We start from the raw sequence: 19,834 nt of genomic DNA, 5'->3' as shown, positions 1-19,834 counted from the left end.
TCTGCTTGGCTGTTAGCCCTATTCCCTTAGGGCTCTCTCAGTTCTCAGCTCCTCTTACCTGGATGGTGTCCTTGGCCCTTCCGTCGCACTTCCGGGTCTGATGCTCCTGGGGCTCCATGGCTTCACTTCTGCAGGATGATCAGTTGCAATGATTTCTTCAGTGCCATTTTCTTTTCACCCATAATCGTCCCTCACTATTTGTTTTTAAGCTTTCCAATGAAGCTTTTAATGAAAAGATCATAAAATGAGTTTCTCATCGCTGCACATTAAGACTGCCAACTTGTGAGCAGCAAGATCCATCATCCATGAACTGCTTTTCTGTGACACTGGAGGGCTGTGTACCTGTGGCCCCATGCTTATCCAAACTTATCTATTTGGTACAGGGTCTCACTGTGCAGTTCAGTCTCATAGTGATCCATCTGTTTCAGCCTCCCCAGCACTGGGATTACAGGTGTGCATGGGGTTGGCAGGGTGCTTCTGGAGTTCCGGGACTGGCATCGCATGCAGTACCAGGGTTCAAATTTGGGTCCTTGCACTTGCCAGGCAGGTGCTTAGACTGCAGAGCTATCTCCCCAGCCCATCCAAACTCTTGAGAGAGGTGAACTCAAGGTGCTGGCAGCAGTGGTGTTGACCACCCGGGAGTGTGCTCTCCTCTTTCTGGGAAGGGTACAATGGGACATGAACCCTCTTCCAGTTCCAAGTAAACAACACAGCTAAAACTCCATCACTTCCCCTCTCCCTCAAGGTATTTTGAAATGCTCTAGGGAAAGCAAGTGATGGGTGGGGTACAGAGAGGCTCCCCTCAGTGCCTGGTCCCACACAGCCCTGCCAAGAAAAGCTGGGGGGAACCCCAGAGACACTCCCCGTCCTAACTGTAATCGGTTATGCAGATGTTTTGTTTCATTTTGAGACAGGGTCTCACTATGTAGTCCAGGCTGGCCTCAAACTTTTCATTGATGTTCTTGCCTCATCCTCCCAGAATACTGGCATGCCACCATGCCAAGCATGTGTAGAAGTTTTTCTTGCTTTCTTTTTTTTTTTTTTTTTTGTGGTACTGGGAATTGAACTCAGTATGTGTAGAAGTTTCTGAGGTCACTAAATGGCAGTAATCAATAGCACAGTAATGTCAGGGGAGGGTTTCCTGGTAGAAAATTAAAGTGGGTGACTAAAGCTGGGGTCCCCCTTGGAAGACTGTGCTAGACAGCCTCAATTCCTACTGCTTCTGCCCATCCTAGGTTGGAATGACAGACTGGCCCCTCAGTACTTTTTGAAGTATTTTTTCTCTCTCTATTTCCCATTAACTATCATTCTCAGGTCTACTTTCCAGATTTTTCTTTTGTCACTAAAATGAAATCTCACATTACCAGCGACTCAACAAAAAGAAAGCTCAAGGAAGTTGGAGTATAGTGCCAAGCACCATGCTGGAGTCAGGAATTCTGGAATTAGACTCTTCTACACCTGGCCCTGCCTGGCTCCATGACTATACGGTTGTTTTTGAACAAATAATTCCCCTAAACTCCAGAGCTTTCATGAGTCAACCCCTAAAGTTCTTGCTCCCCGGCCCCTGTTAGGATTGCAGTTTCCTTCACTCTGAAATTTAGATCTGGGAAGTGACTTGCTTTGGCCAATAAGATGTGACCAGAAGTGACTTGTGTCACTCCCTAGTGGATGCACTTAATTGGTGACACTCAACTACAAACTTCCTTCTCACTGTTTCAGTGGTCATAGGACTGCAAATTACAGAAAAGAGTCTTGTCACCCTGACTCTGTGACTACATTAAGCTGTGACCTTTGTTGAACTATGTTGGATATTTCACATGAATAATAAAAAAATCTGAATGGAGTTACTGAGCCCTAAGGGTATTTATTATCACAGATTAATCTAACCTATGGTTGCCTAATATCCAATGAAGAAATTCCTTATTTATTTGATCGTTCAATCAAGTCAGTTCTGTTTCTTGAGACTAGATACGCCTATTTCCTTCTCTTAGTGTGTAGGAGACTGATCACGGTTATCTAGAAGTGGATCTTTCCACCAGTTTATCCATAAGGAAGATTTATTCCTTATTTGCTCTGAAAAACCATTTATCCATGACATGGCATGCACGAATGCCAGCACACTGAAACTTTGGAAACATCTCCTAGCAAGTATGTTGAAAACCATTTAACTAGTTATAGGAGAATAGTACTACTCCATTCAAACCTCCAGGAGCAAACTAGGGAGCCACCAAGAAGAGATAGGGAGAGGTTGGTGGTATTTACTTTTGATTCTCCTCAGATCTGCCAGTGAGGTGGACTGCTTCTTGTGCTTCTGGTCCTTACAACACCAGACACTCTTTGGTGATAAAAGAAAGTGGAAAAGAAATAAAGAAATGCACACACACACACACACACACACACCATTTTTAATTATCTGTTAATTGAATGAAATGGCAATTAGAGTGCCTAAAGGCCATATGCATATTCATAGATTGTCTTCAAAGGATACAATTACCAAAGCCCATGCAAAAGATTATGAGTTAATATTGGATTGTGATTTGAGGCGGAGGAAGCCGAGGCATGTTTAGATATCGTCTCCCAAATAGCTGCTGAGATTAATTTGTCTCTCTGGTTTTCCGTGAGAATGTGCGGTGGTACAATTTGCCTGGGAGCATAGCGTGTTTGTCAAAGTAACAAGTTCCTCAGCGGGTAGTCACTGGCAATTTTCCTGATTGCTCTGGGGGGTGCAGTACTCCCGAGAAGTGGGCTAAATTTTTTACCCAATATAAAAGTAGAGACAATATTTTCCATACCATTCATGTCTAATATTAAGAAATAATTATTTCTGCTTGTGGTAAAAATTAAACGCAATATTCTCCTTGCGAATGCTCATAGGAGCATAACAATGTTTTGTGGGTTGTTTTTTTTTTTTTTATTTTAGCAGTAGCAAAAATTCCTTTCAGAGCTGCCAGAAAGGAAATGGAAAAGAGATTTTGGGATAACACATTGAACTCCTTTCTCTGCCTAGAAGGATATTTTGACATTTAAAATGTAACGTAGAGCTGGGTAGATAGCGTGTGGTCTAAGTGCCTGCCTGGCAAGTGCAAGGACCCAATTCAATCCTGGGTACTGCATACCACACCAACCCCGGACCTGGGGCGTGTCATGCTGGCCAGTGGCACACAGCTGTAATCCCAGCGCTGCTGGGGAGGCTGAGACAGGAGGATCACTATGAGCTGCATAAAGAGATCTTGTACCAAAGAAATAAGTAAATAAAATATTTTTTAAAAGCAGTCCAACTGTGCCAGCCCCGCCCCTGGGGCGAGCTGAGACAGCAATTGAGACTGGGTGTGGTGGCACAGGCCTGTAATCCCAGATCTTGGGAGGCTGTAAACAAGTGGATCACTACAAGTCTGAGCTGCATAGTGAGACCCTGCGCGCGCGCGCGCACACACACACACGCGCACACACACACACACACACACACACACAAAGGAATGTCCAAGTGGCAATACAGTGAGCACACGTTCCAGGGCCGGATGTGAAGAAAAGTACAGACACGTTCCCTTCTCTGTCTTGGTTGTGCTCAGCTGCTACACTGAGCAGGGAAGATGTGGGGGGCAACCGCACACATGCCCAGGGCCCTCTCTAAGCACCTGAGTCTTGACACTACTTTCCTGACAGTCCAGATAACACAAGGCAGCTAGCTAAGCACAGATGGCTCAGGGACTTAAGTGGCAGTTTGCAAAGATGACATATTTGCAGTTACTTTACTAGTGAGGTCTATCTGAGGGAGCCATGGTCTTAATTTTTAAAAAAATTAGATTTTTATTCCAGAGCTGCTTTAGGTTTTTTTAAAAAAATTGAGCAGAAGACACAGTGTTCCCCTCTATTCTCCTCCCACCCTTTCCAGATTCCTTTTATCATTAACATATTGCAATGCTGTGGTACATTTCTTTTTTTTTTTAATTTTTTTAAAATTGTATTTATTTATGTATGTGTGTGTGTGTGTGGCCAGCTCAGCCCACCAGGGGGCGGGACTGGCTGGCATGTGGTGCTGGGGGATTGAACCGTGGTCCCTGTGCTTTGCTACGCTTGTTCTAAGTAGGTGCTTTAGACCACTGAGCCATCTCACCAGCCCCTGTGGTACATTTCTTACACTTGACAAACTAATATTGATATCTTATTATTAACTAAAGTCCATTAGGGGCCTAGTTACTTTTTAAAAATGTATTTAGTACAGGGTCTTACTATACAGATCAGACTCATAGTGATCCTCCTGTTATCAGCCTCCCAAGCACTGGGATTATAGGCATGGGCCACCACATCCAGTCTCACTGCACCCTGGGGACAGGGCCAGCTGGCAGGCCAAGGATTGAACCCTGGTCGCTGAACTTGCCTAAGCAGGTGCTTTAGTCTGCTGAGCTATCTGGCCAGCTAGGGGCTTAGTTTCTATTGGATTCATTTTTGTACTGTAGAATTTTATGGGTTTTGATAAATGTGTAATGTCACAAGTCTATCATTATAGTACCATACAGTGTTGTGTGTTACCGCCCTGAAAGATAAATTGACTTTTAAAGCTGTTTTGGAAGCATGTTCCCAGTCTCATTTCCACAAGGACATGGTACAGTGCCACAAAATCGGGCCATGTATAGGAAGTGCTCTGAAATAATGAGAAATGCATGTCACAGTGGTGCAGTTAAGCAAATCAGCCATGCAGTGACACTGCTACACCACTGTCACATCAGTGACCCTCTCTCGTTTATAACCTAAGGACAAGAAAATGTCTTAACACATGAAGTATTAATTGAGATGATACGTGTAAACAACTTCCAACTATGTCAGGCAGGTGGCAGGGACTCAATTCCACTTACCTTTTAGTTGTACTTTCTAGTAGGTACTCAGTACCTTTTAGCTTGAGCTTTTAGCTGTGATCATTGTTATTCAAGATGAACGTATAGGTATAGAACTAAACTTGGAGGCAGATACTGAGTTAAATAGGAAAATGTGAGCAAGATGAGCTGCTCACAGCAGTGTCTTGGCTGCGGCTACCGCTGGAGGAGCCTGGGTAAGAGTATCAGGAGATCCTGCCTTGTTGCTGAAATTGCACATACATCTAATAAAATTTCAGAAAAAAAGCAATGAAAGCAGTTTCCAGGGGCCATACTAGGAGCTTAAGCTTTGGGAGGTGTGATTGAAAAATACTGGGAATGTCTAATTTTTAAAATATTTATTGCAATAAAAGACATTGCCATTAAGCCTCCTTCACTGTTTTTTATTTATTTATTTTTTTTTTTTACAGAATACAAAATAGTGATAGGAAAAAAAAAATCAGCATTTGAAATGGTATAAAATTTCACTGAAGAAAGTAATAGGAATTCAACAACAGTTGTTGCATTGCATGATGCTACCTTCAAATTAGTTGCTTAGACTACCAGATATAAATGTGCAGGGGGTGGGGTTGGGATATGGCTTAGCAGTGTAAGTGCCTGCCTGGCAAGCACAAGGTCCTGAGTTCAATCCCCAGTACAGAAAAAAAAAAAAAAAAAAAAAAAAGGCAAGATTTGTTTAAAGAAAAAACAAAGGAAAACAATAACAAAAAATATTATGAGAATCAAAAGAATAAAAAGAAAAAAATTTAAACATGAACTGCTCCTTTCAAAAGACCAGCAGAAATCGACAGTACAATTATCCAAATGATTCTGCATATATACCTAAATATATCTTTTCCCCTTCTGTTTGTCCTTTTCCTCATCCTAGCTTTTCCTTCCCATTGAACAAATTCTTTCCCTTTCCAGTCATCTGTTGTACCTCTTTCAGGTCCTCACACTAGTGAGATAACAAAACCCCCTTCACTTTAAACACAGTTGTCCCTGTCACTGTGGACCCTGTCGCAGGCAGTTCTGGCATCTGTGTTTGTGCGCTATGATGGCCATTTTGGTGCCCAGAGTCAGTTCAAAGCCTTTAGCTTTCATGATCATTTTGACTTTGGGAGAAAGCCACAAGTCGTACAGTACCAGATCCCGTCCATGACCACCGTGGTTTTACAAGTCTACATTTCTTTGGATGGTACTCGGTACCTTATTTTTGATCATGTTTGTAAAGGTACTCACTAAGGAAGACTTCCAGACCTACTTCAGAAAATGACAAGAATGATAGGATAAGGCTGTTTGGAGCTAGGAGAAGTAGTTTGCAAGGGATAAAGGATACTGTGTCTTTTAGTGTAACAGTTCTTAAAAAAAAAAAATCAAAACATTCACTGTACTTTTTGATAATCCTTTGCACCAAGACGTTGGAGATAAGCAATAGCGACATCACCCATCACAGCTGATACCTTTGGATATGGTTGGAGAAAACTCAATATGGAACAGGCATTAAATAATCTTGAGGAATGTAGTTGCTTGCTTTTGCTGGGAGTCATCCAAAAATTATAGTTATAGAAGGAGAAGAAATGGGTTTATTGCCTCAACTCTCCATATAAGCCCATGATATAAAAGTTCTCACACAGCTTGTTACCTAAGTTATAACCACCATCATACCCTAAAGGTCTGCTCAGAATTTCTAGAAAAGAGGCTTAGTAACCCAAAGCAGGCCATTAGCTTGCCCAAGATCTAGGCCCTGAGATACTGAAACAAAAAGTCTCTCTGTAAGAGGGTCACCATGTCTAAGAGCAAACTCGCAACACGGGATTAATCAGATCTTATACCTAGGCTTTCCTCTCAAAAGGGACTGTCCAGAAACAAATTGGAAGAGTGGGCTCTGCTAAGGATTGGGTTTCCTTGAATTTTAAATGCCACAGATTTATTGAAAGCAAGAAAAATGAGTGCGTGATTATTTCTCCCCACAGCGATGGCCATAGCTTCCTTTCAATTTGCTTTAGTGCTTGATTTTCCTGTTTGTAAAACACTTAGTTCACATACACAGCTGTACCTCGGGAATTCCCCGCTTGCTCAACTTGCTAGCTCTTGCAAACGCTGAATGCATTTCCATGCAGGAAAGTTTGGAGGGTATCTTTTCACCTGATGAACATACTCATATTGCTTATAAGTTGTGTATAAAGAACTGCTTTGTCTCAGCCTGAGAGAATTGTAATAATATACGCATTTTTTTTTCTTTTCCCTTAGGAGCTTTTTGATGATCAGGCCTCCCTTTCCCCTTTATCATTTCTGACAGCTATGTTAACAATACAAACATTCCCGGAGTGGTTATGATACATCAGAAATTTAAAAATATTTTAAATATTATGAAAATAATCTCTTATGGAATTTTTTTTTCTATATTAGGGAATGGTCTATAAGATGTTGAAGGTCTTACTACTAGATCAGACTCATAATGATCTGCTTGTTTACAGCCACCCGAGAGCTGGGATTACAGGCATGTGACACCATGCCCAGTCTCAATTGCTGTCTCAGCTCACCCTGGGGGCGGGGCCCCTGCCCCCTGTCCCTGTTTGCAGGTGCTTTAATCCACTGAGCTACTTGGCTGGCCCCCTCCTATTGGATTTTTTTTTTTTTTTTTTTTTTTTTTTTTGGAACCAAGGATTGAACTCAGGCCCTTGCACTTGCAAGGGAAGCACTTATTCCACTGAGCCATCTCACCAGCCCAGGATATTTTTAATATGTATATATAAACATATATTTTCCTATTCTTAGAATGATAAAATTTGCTTGTAAATGACTACAAATCAGATATTTGTGATATATACGAATGCCACATACTCCCCACAATAATAGTTATAAACATCTGTGGAGTATTCCTAATAGAATAAGTGAGAAGTTAAATAACATAAGAGTAACCAAGGCAGTTGAATTTAGCTTTTGTTCTGCTTGGCAGTATTTTTATTAGGAGCTTTGCACATATATTTGGTATTATCTCTCATTTGCACTGAAAACAGTCTCATGAGTGAAAGTGGATTTGTTTTTTTCTGAAAATGTGGCTATGTTTATTTAGCTGATGGTTTAGTAATCCTAATTTCTCCACTTGCACTTTAAAGAAGAGGGGAAGAGGGGATTGTTAATAAACGATCTCTGGATTTCCTTGAGATTCCAGATACGAAGAGTCAATTCATTGTTAGCCCAGAGCACTCAGGAGATGAATTGCTTCTAATGTCTGTTTTATCTGTTTTAAAATACTGCAATTTCTAGCTTTCCAAGTACTTTCCTCAACTTGAAATATTCCAGTTGGCTTAGTTTTTCCTTAGTTTAAATTTTGCTGGGCACAAAGTGAAAGCTATTTTGGTAAATTCTACCAGGGGCTTTGAAACCCCTTGAAGGCTGAGGGCAGCTATTGTCAAATAAATAAAATGATCACTTTATCTAGGACTAAACAGACATGAAATTATTCTGAGGGGTAGAAAAGGTGGAACTTAAAACTTACATTAAGACAAAAAGAGTTTTTATAAATTCCCAAACAGTATTATGGCAAACGAAATACAGCTCATTAGGGTAAATGTGTTCTCTCTGGAAGTCACCAGTAAAGATTATAGTTTTTCTTTCAGATCTCTTCTCATAGGACATTCAATTTGAGTACCGCCCCACATACACACCCCATCTCCATACACACACACTCCAGTATTAGCAATTAAATACCTGAATTAAAATGTAAAACGTTTCTCCCCTAGATAGAAACACAGGTAGGTAGATAATAGATTTTGTTTGAGTAGAATTTCATGGCGGCTTTACATATTGGATCAGTTGTTTTTCTGTGTTTAATGTTGGCCCCCACTTGACTTTAGTTGAACTATTTAGTCTCATTTGACATTCAGTTGTTATAGGTGCATGACGGTCATAAGGAAGCATGATTAGGCGGGCTTTTTCCACTAAGTGTCACCTGCTCTAGGTCACTAAGTGTTGCTGTTTTACTAAGTGTAATTTGATTTTGGATATAAACTGAAATCTGAGGGCTGTATTTAGTACTGCTGTAGTTTATCTGACAGTTAAGCAGTTGGACATTTTAAAGGTGAAATAGTGATTTTTGTCTCCTGGAAGAGAAAAATCTGTTTTCAAGCAAAATTAGCCCTAAAATATTAGATTGGAATACACAATAGGTCAATGTGAAGTTATTTGTGTACCAGCATTGTTTGTCCTATCTGTCAAATCTACCGATAAAGATTAATATCATACTACTTTTTTTCTTTTTCTTTTTTTTTTTTGTACCAGGAGTTTAACTCATAACCTCAGAATATATTACTTTCTTAAAAAAAATATATATAAGCAATTCAGCAAGGAAACCCTATGTTCCTTAATGTGGGGGAAACATAAACCCTTTCGGTCATGAAAGCTCTGTCCCTCCCACCATGAGCTTAAATTCATGTTGAATTCTGAAGCCCTTTTGGATAACTCCTACTATTTTTATTTTTATCTTGTATTCATGTGGGGTTTTCTAAAATAATCAAATTTTCATCCCTTGAGTTGCTGAAGCATACGCTGCCAGAAAAAATGTGCTCTCCAGTTCTCACTCATTTAAAAAGGTAAAGCGTTTAAAAAGGTAAGTTTAGTGGTTAAGAATATCCCGATTGATTTTGACCGCCAGAATCATTCCAGGTTACTCATTACCTGTGACTTTCTGTTGTTGCTTTGAAACAGATACAACTATTCTTTTCTTCCTAAAAGTCCACGTTAGTCTTTTTGTTTTCTCATTTTGGACTAGTTTTAAGATCTGAATTGTTTTTTCTACCTGATACAAAGGAACATTGTTCCTGCTGTATGTTTTTTGTACCTTTGAGTCAGTGACTAGAACTGACTATCTTTAAAGTTCTAGTGCTTACCAGCAAATCCCTAAGAATTCTTAGTCTGTCTGCTAAACAGAACATGGTCTTTCCCTTAAGACAATGATGATTGTTTGGGTGCCAGGGTGGGTATGAGTCAGATATTATCTTAGCTTATGAAGAATAGGTAGGATTCACTTTTCAAAGTGTCCCATATTATGTGGGTTTACAGTTGTAGTTTAGGAGTATCTGAAAATTTATCAGAGATTTCTTTTTTTTTTTTTAATGTATTTAGTTAGTACAGGGTCTCACTGCACAGATCAGACTTGTAGGAATCCTCCCAAGGGCTGGGATTACAGGTGTGCACCACCATGCCCAGTATCAATTGCTATCTCAGGGTGTCCTGGGGGCAGGGCTGGCACAGCACACCAGGGATCGAACTCTGGTCCCTGAGTCTGCCTAAGTAGGTGCTTTAATCCCCTGAGCTATCTGGCCAGCCCTTAGCTGAGATTTCTGATTTCATCAGATTTAAGAAAGCTTGTTGAGCCTGTTTCTTATATTTGTCCATCTTGATTTCATAACTTCATGAGATCAGAGATACCTGATGAGGCTGTATTTGGTGGGCTGGATACTGAGTCTTTCTAGTTTAATGTAAAGGCAGAGTTTTCTTCTCTTTTGGAACGTGCAAGGAAGTCGAGAAGGCCCTCTGGTTTCATCAAAGTGATTAGACACATTCATGGTAGTTGCAATTAATTTTCTTTGTTTTAGGTGTGAATGAGAGGCAATTAGACAAAAGGAACTAAATGTGTGACCAAGAGAGTCTCACAGGAAAGCAGCCTGGGAAGCTGTCACATTCAGCACATGCATGTAGATGAGGAGAAAGAACAGATGGATGGTAGTGTGAAGAGAGAAAAATGCAGAATGGGCCATCAAGAGGCGAGGACCCCGGTATAAAACAAAGTGTCAAAGAGGCGATTAAGACATTCTGAAGAGAAGGTGCTTTTATGTGCTGTTAGTTTAAGCTATGTTCAGGTGTTGACCTAATTACTACTCGCTTGCACGCAGGAGAAAGTCTTAGCACAGAATGTTTGCTTCATGCTCATCGCTACAACTTTTGCAGAGCCTTGTGGATAACTGTCTCCAAAAGAAGTGGCGTGTGCCTGTCATCCCTTGCTCTGGGGGCCTGTGGCATGAGGGTCACAAGTTAACAACCCAGTTGAGGCAATTTAGCAACTTAGTGACTCCCTATCTCACCTGTCTCAAAATAAAAATGAGAGGAAGGAAGGAAAGAAGGGAGGGAAGGAAGAAAAAGGAGAAAGTAAGGAAATGGAGGAAAGAAAGTAAAAGAAAGCAAAGCAAAGCAAAGGAGGAAAGGCTGGCTAGAGACATGCTCACCATGAAGGCCTGGGGGTAAATCCCAGTACTACAAAACAAGCTAATTTCTCAAATGGATTTTCACTAATACGGTGTTGAAATGTACACGGGTCTAATGTGTGCAAGTTAAGATGTTCTCTCTAGCATTTTTCTCTCTTTGTATATCTTGAGTCACTTTAAGTCCCCAATGTCTATTAGGTTGAACATGAGCTATGTCTTCAAACAGTCTTAATTTTTCTTAGTTTTTTTTTCTCTCTTCTAAGTAAATGAAACATGAATTAAAAGCATGAGAAAAGTTTCAATTAAAAGCCAGGAGCACTAGTTCAGTGCTTGAGGCAGATACACAGACCCCATCTGACTAGTACAGGAATTCCTTTCTCCTTACTGTAAAGCTATCATTTTATTCATTGTTGCATAATAGCTATTGCCCCAATTTATATAGAAACACATGGGGATTTGTTTAAAAGCAAAATACTGGGTCATATAAGGGATTTTTCTTGCAAGGTTCAACTTGTCACCTAAGTGTTGATGATATTGATACCAATTTGTAGGGTGTCAATACGCCTGGAGAAAAAAAAAGGAAAAATTGAAACGTGTGTGACTGTACTCACTTCTCAGACGATTCCATCACTGGCCTTTGGGATGGAGGAAAGGGCAGCTTCCTCAAGGGCCGCTGCCCTCACCAGTCCACTGAAGCAAGTGAGGGCTAAACGGAAAGGGTTCCTCCCCTTCGGTTGAAAGCTGCTACATTTTTTTTTTAATTGTTGCTCTAAGAAGCTAAATATTTAAAAATGAATTCTTTGTATTGCTCACAAATTAGAACTTTATGTTCCTAATTCCCCCTTAGTAATTTGTCTTTAAGATGGGTGGGCTGACTTTTATTAATTGTGCAGCATTTAAGGCATTTTAAAATCACTATTCATTTTATTTAAAACCATATGTAATGTTTTTAGAGCCAGCCAGATAGCTCAGTGGACTAAAGCACAGCGGCCAGGGATTGATCCCCTGGCATGTTGGGACGGCCCTGACCCTGGGGCACACTGAGACTGGGGCCATGAGACTGGGCGTGGTGACGCACACCTGTAAGCCCAGCACTTGGGAGGCTGAAAACAGGAGAATCACTACGAGAGCCATCTACATGGTGAGACCCTATAGATCCTGTACTAAATACATTAAAAAAATAAAAAATAAAATCATATGTAATGTTTTTGAACCATTTTCTAAAACATTCCAGTTGGGTTGCTAGCTGTAGTGTCCAGAGTTCAAGTGAAGATATTTCTCAAGGCTCCTTTTGTTTTTAAAGTATATACTGAAAAGAATTTAGAAAGAAACACATTTTGGAATTTTTTGTATGGAAAATTTTATATGATTTATAAAGTATACTGGAAATTGTTTTAATGCTGACATGGTTTAGTTCACCTTCTCTTATGGTTTCCTTACAAGTCTATACTCTAAAATATCCACAGGGAATTTGGCGTTTCCCAAGAGGACTTAATTACCAGCTAACTACCCAACTAGAAATTTAAGTTGGCACTGTGCATTCCTGAATATATTTCTAAAATATGCATAATGCTCTCCATCACTAGAGAGCCTCTTGCAAAAGGCATGGATGACAATTTCATCCCGCTCCATTTTATTTTAGAATATGAACTTGGGGACAGATAAAGATGTGAACTTACTTTTAAACCTTATAGAATAATTATCCCCATTATTTAAAAAAAAGTGTTTGGTGTGTATCTGTGTGGTGATGGGATGGGTTGGGGCTTGGAGGAGTTAATTCTGTGCCAATTACACACATTCAAGGAGCCTTCGACTCATATTCCAAGTGGCCCACGGCAAAGTTGCTATAACATTTTCTCAAAATGGACTTCTCTTTGCTTGGAAAGAGTGAAGTCATATAGTGTAAGTTAGCTGAGGAAATTGTTATGTGCCTATGGGCTTTGAGAGGAGCCAGGTCACGGAAATCAGGTGGTAAGCCTTTATGGAACTTAATAGAATAACTCTTGCTTCTTAGTTGTATCCTTGTTAGATTTTGCAGCACATGTGTTTGTAGCAGGCAAAGAGCAGACACCTGGCTGTGGCCAATGGCAAACTCTTAATAACACTGCAAGAGCCAGAAGCAGGAGTGGCGCTGGTGGGTGAGGGAGCAGAGTCAGAATCTATGAAGAACACGCACTGGAACCCCGGATTTTCATTAGTGATTCAGCACCATCTCTGTTCTCTGTCCACTTGCCTCCTGCAAAGGGCAACTCAGGAAATACAATTTTCAAAATCTCTTTCTAGGTTTAAATGTTGTCACTCTGGTGGCTTCCCTTGCCTTCTAGGGTCTTCCTGAGAGCTGCCTACTGCAGCTGATGGTCACAGGTGGCCCGTAGTCGCTGGCGAAAGCTGTCCTACAATCCTGCATCCTGGAAGCTGCAGCCCTGACCTCTGTTTTCTCAGATATCCCCTTTCCGGGGATATTGAAAGCTTCTAGGAAATTTAACTTGTTTGCCATTTTTGTTGCAAACAAAAGGATATCCTTCAGTATGGTGGGGCTCCTATTTTCTTAACCAAATCCTCACCTCAACTAATAGACTAATTTCTATTTTTTGCCTACCATGTGTTCTTTCGCCATCCTGGAGCGATTTATTCTACTTAGTTTCCAAGAAGCTGCTGATCTTCAGGACCAAATCCATCCAAAGATCATTGATTTGAATCAGTGCATGAAATGAAGGGATGGACCCTGCTGCCATAAATTTCACTCTATATCCACAAACACAAGCTGGGCACCTTCCATGCTGACATTTTACAGCAGATTTCAGAACACTGATTTATGTGCCAATTGTATCTGCCTTCACAGAGAAATAAGAAATTATCGTCAGGACAATCGCTCAGATAAATTTTGAGGAAGGAAATTATTACACTGAATTGTTTTAGTTTGTTTTTATAAGCACCTAATTTAATAAATGGCTCTGGTCCCACTTTCTGTTAACGAATAAATCTGCAATGTGATATTCATTGGCCTTCCAGGAAGCAAATGCTGAGATGGATTTAGGAACATGAGTAGCTTACAAGGGCAACAGCTGTGAAAGAGAAGAGTGATATTTCACAGGTAGAGATTCGAGGGTCAGGTGTTTGTGTCGTCTAGTGAAGTCTCCATCAGGCTGCTTGGAAGCTCAGCAGCTAAGATTCCACCTACAACCCCATCTGGCACCGGACACAAATACTCAAGTCGTGTGGTCTTGTCCAGGAAAAGAATGAACGGTACTCAAGCCCAACAGTGACAAGGAAGGTGCTGGTGCTGGAGGCTGTAAGTTCCATGTGTTCTTTGCAGCTAAATAGCAGATCCTTCAGTGGAAATCCAAGCAATGCATCCTCCCTTTTGTGGCTCTCTGATTTCCTGTCTTATCATAGGTCTTTCCTCTCACACCCATCGACACCATGGTGCCATCTGCCATGATGTTACTCATCCACGCAAGCCAGAGCCGTGCTGTTTAGATGCTTAAACTCTAAAATGTTGTGCTAAAGAAACCTCTTTGCTTCATAAAGTAATCAGTTCATGTATTTCATTACAGTAATGGAAAACAGACTAATACCCTTACTTAGCACCTACAGCAGTCTGGAACCAAGTGATAAAATATTCAGCCAGAATTTTGTTTCTCATCTAGTCATGACTTATATGTAATGGACAATATATATGAGTGGACAATACTTATATGTAATTTAACTGAAAATTCTGTGTGTAGTGGCACATACTTAAATTTAACCCAGTGGAAACAAGTCTCTCATTACTACTTTATTCTTTAGAAATAGAGAATCATCTGTAGTTTCCTATTATGTTTATTCTACAACAACAAGCATAATACACAACATTTACTGAAGGAGACTTGTGTTTTAGGAACTTTTGGGGGGTGCCTTTATATTTATCTTATTTATCCTTATTTTACACATGAACAAATGGTAACACTGAAATATTAAAGTGTGTCTACCGTTTTAGAACCTGTAAGTAGCATTGCGGTGATTCCAATGTTCCAATCAGCACATTGTGGTGATAAAAGTTTCTGACTCTAGCCCATGTGGATTTAGTTGAATATTTTGAGAACTTTTCATATGCCTGGTACCAACTTAACTCACATAATTTTCAAGAAATGTAACAAGGGCAACACTGTTATTTACTTCCTTTGACAGGACAAGAAAGTAGCGGGTAAGCAATCAAATGACTTAGCCAACCTTAAACAGCACCATGAAGGGGACACATTCAAGTCAGAAATCTAGCTTGAATTCAACTCTGAGATTAAAGACTAAAATCACTGCAGCCGTAGACTGAGAAAACAGAAACATAAAAAAACCCTTAGTTGGTCTTTGAACTGAACTTTATATATCTATATGGACTTGCTTAGGTATGTCATCTATATTAATAGTTTTTGAAGGTAAGGAATATTTGATTTGCTTAATATTCAAAATGTGAGTCACATGTATTTCAAAGCTATAAACACTATGCTAAAATAATGGTTCTTGCTAGTTAATGGAACTATCAAGAGTTTCTACTCTGAAAAAGAAATTAAAAAAATAAAGAATTTCTATTCTGGGGGCTGGGGAGATAGCTCAGTAGAATAAGTGCTTGCCTGGCAAGCGTAATGTCCTAAATTCAATCCCACTACCACACACACACACACATACACGCACACACACACACACACACACGACTTTCTATTCTGTGTGTAGTGGCTATAGACTATACCTCTTACGTGTTCATATTGCTAGTCTAAGGAACTTACGAGGGAGGACCTAGGGAAGGAGAGTGGACAATCCCAAGCACAAATATATAGTGAGACCTAGAGGTATAATCCAAGAACATAGTTATATCTCATATTCACGTGCAAAGCACAGAAAGTTTAGAAATTTTTGCCAGATAAAAGTTTTATAAAGATGAGGGGCTGGGGAGATAGCCTGGTGGTCTAAGCACCTGCCTGGCAAGCACCATTACTTGTGTTTGATTCCCAGTATCACATGCCATGCCAGCCACGGAACCCCAGGTGCACCACGCTGGCCACTGAAACTGGGTGTAGTGGCTCATGCCTGTAATCCCAGCACTGGAGAGGCTGAAAACAGGAAGATCACTACCAGTCGGGGCTGTATAGTGAGACCCTGTACCAAATAAATAAATAAAAGATTTTTTAATGTTGTAAAGATAAAAAACAATGGATACTATCTCAGAAATATACTTTAACATGTATTTATATCCCTTTTCTATCTATTCATATATCTTTGAGAAGACTACTAGCACCCTAAAGCATTTTAATTTGTACAGCTGAGGGGCAAATATTGCTACACTTCCTCTATATATACATGACTGCATGATACAGCTATCATTTATCATCCCAGTGTACAGATAAAGAAGAAAAGGACCAATCTTTAATTTATCTTAAGTCTTCCAGTTCTACAATTCCATGACAAAATGCTAACTAGAATGTTAGCAGTGCATTTGAACATTAAAATTATTTAATTACAGGTACATTTCTTTTTTTCTTTTCCCCCCTTTTCCCTTTGCTACCTCTTATGGAGGCAAAACTAAGATGCAAAGGAGAATGACTTCAACTTCTCGACACAAAATTTGCAATGAGTAAGTGCAATTCATGGACGTAGTAGTTGGGATTAAAACTGATGATAATAAAGCAGAATGGAAATAGGTGCTTTTATCTCTGTTTTGGTTTGGCTACTTCCCAGACTGTGATCAATAATTCATCCAAAGAAATGTTGCAAGAAATTCACTGTATCACTGGACATTTAAGTTTTAAGTTAGGGTTGACTTCAGCTGCTGCCCTAGGTAAAGACTAAAATCTCAGTGTCTTAGTCTAGTCAGTCTTTGCACCTTGCTCACCCAAAGCATAACATATATATTCAGTGACAGTCTTCCACGTGGTCATTCCAGGAGAAAAAGCAGGTACCTCTTACTTAGCAGTGTTGCCACCAGTTAGAGCTTTGGTTTTCTTGACTGGATTTGCTACATTTCATCAACATCAGGGCAAGAGCGAAGACAATTTCTCAGGAGTTATATATAGAATTTATGTACTCAAACTTGAAGCTATCTGTATCACTTTTGCTCCATCCCATCATCCAGAACACAGTCCTATAATCATCTCTAACAGTTGAAGAGCCTGAAAAATACACTTTAGACTGCTCAGGAGGAGGGGGAATGAATTTTGCTAATACCTTCAGATTGTGCCATAAGTTATTCTCAATTTATTGCTATTATAAACAGCTCTGAGCTGAACACCGTGTTTTGTCCATCTTTGTTTACTTTCTTAAACTTTTCCTTAGAATACATTATTCAAAGTGAATATTTTGGGTCAAAGACTTACTTTCAAGATGTGTTTAAGCATCTTGACTCCGCTCTTCTGAAAAGCTGGATCTATTTCTGCTCTCATTCTTACATAGCAGTAATCATTTCTCCACATTCTTAGCCCCATGTTCTTCCAGAATCTAGTCACGTGATAAACTGTAGTTTCTTCAACTATAAAATACGTTACTTAAGGAATATTAGACTTAGGAGGTGAGAGGTTTTTAAAAGAAGATCATTTTAAAAATAACTACGCATCAGTAGGGGACAATTAAAAAATTGTAGACTGAAATAAGAAATAACAGAAGAAAAATGACAATATTTTCAATCACTGTAATGCATGCTTTCTTTCCCCTGGATCCAGTATAAATATTAATATACTACTGCAACATATGGACTTCACCAAAAGTCATAGACCTAAATTTTGGGTTTTCGGATCAGGATTTCAATTAATGCTTTAACTCTCATAACCCCTGATAATCAGAATAATGCCTCTTACCCCCCGCCACTGCCAAAGATTCTCATGTTTTTCCTCCCTGGGCTCTGTGATTGTATTACTTTACATGGACAATGGGACTTTGCAGATATAAATAGAACTTTGAGATGGACAGATTTTTAAGGACAATGAAAAGAGGAACTTACATGGATAAATTGAGTGTGCAAGCTCAACTCAGTCATGCAAGTTCTTAAAAGTAGAGAACTTTAACAAGCTGAGATCAGGCTCAGAGGGAGATGAGACCACAAATGAATGGTGAAAGTACGAAATATGGCTGGCTTTGAAGATGGAGGATTGCAGAGAGTTTCTAAAAGATGTGTCTCCTCTAGAATAGAAAAACCAAGATTTTCTGCCATGAGGAAATTCTACTCTGGTGGTACTTTAGATTTAGTCAGTTGAGACCAACTGCAGACTTCTAGCCTACAGTACCCAAAGGGAATACATATGTGTTGTTTTAAGCAAGAAAGGTGTATCGTGCTTTGTTACAGCAGCAATAGAAAACTCATACAAACCCTGTCTTTCCACCTCTGGAATGACTGCCCCACTATTTACCTTATGGCTGTTTTGTTTATGAACAATAGATGGAGCTAAGCACCCACGTTTCTAGTGTTGACTGCCAGACCCTCTAATTGAAAGTAATTAGGACCATATGACAGCAATGGAAGGAGTTATTTAAAGAAGTCTCCAAATCAAATTGTTGCAGATTCAGAGCGCCCGGCTGAGAGGCACCGTGAGGGGCAGGATGCTGGTGGTTTGGTGGCTATCATTCAAAAGTAACTAGTTATTAAAAACACCAAGAACAGTGAAGATGGAATTGCTTATATCTCTTAAAAATATTGAAATGTGAATGCCGAGCCTCCTTCAAGAACAGTGAGCACTCCGAAGCCACACACATGAAAGTATATTGGAAATTGAGCACAGCTGCAGGCCAAAGGTATCTGCAGATGAAACCATGCTGGTGGTTGTTTGTTTCTTTCTTCCTTTAATACGTGAGGCAGTGTGACCCTTAAGGAAAAACAGCAAAAGATGGTATTCATGTTTTTTCCTTGAAAATTATTCATTGTATGTTTTCCTGTTAGTGTTGACTTTCACCAAACACCACACTAATTATATTTGGCACTCCAGTGGAAAAGGTCATACCTGCTTGAATGATATCTTTAACATTATAAAATATGGGGCTGGAGAGATAGCTCAGAGGTTAAAGTGCCAGCCCAGCAAGCACAAACCAGGTCCTGAGTTTGATCCCCAGTACCAAAAAAATAAATAAATAACATTATAAAGTATGTATATAAGATGCTTTCTATTTGGTTTTTATGATATTTGAAAGTGTGGTCGGTGCTATGATAGTTTTTTAAATTAATTTTATTGAGAAATAGCAATGAGACAGTTTCAAAATGGGTTAGTAGGACAGTTACAATAATTAATTCATTGCATATTGTTGTCTTCATAGTAGTTATTCATAGTACATGATGTAAATATGATATCTTGTCTAAACACTATTAGTACAAATCTTTCTCACTGAGTTAAGAGAAAGCTGTATATCTATCCTATTTTGTATATATATATTCACTATGTGCTATGATAAAATTTTAAAACCACACTTCTATACTTAAACCTCTTCATTTAATACAATAGAATGGGTAAATGGTATCCTGGACTTGATGATTTGTGTATAAGATAGCATTCTGATGCCCAGGAAAACTCATAATAAGAGGGAAATGGTGCACTATAAGTATTAGGAAACAGGATATTTGGGAAGATTTGGCAACACTGGATACCTCAATATCAATACAATCAGTTTCATCCATTTCTTTGTCTAAACAGCACATGACGTATCCTTCTTTTCAGAACAAAAGCAGACAGATCTCTGATGGAGGAACGTCTTTCAACTGAGCGTGTAGGCAGAAGGTACATTTACATTCAGCAAAATCACAAACTCATGGGAATCGAATGTTCA

Source organism: Octodon degus, unplaced genomic scaffold (assembly GCF_000260255.1).
Source record: "Octodon degus isolate 3935 unplaced genomic scaffold, OctDeg1.0 scaffold00064, whole genome shotgun sequence".
Taxonomy (NCBI): Eukaryota; Metazoa; Chordata; class Mammalia; order Rodentia; family Octodontidae; genus Octodon; species Octodon degus.
The sequence above is the reverse complement of the archived record's forward strand: the minus strand, read 5'-3'. Positions refer to the sequence as shown.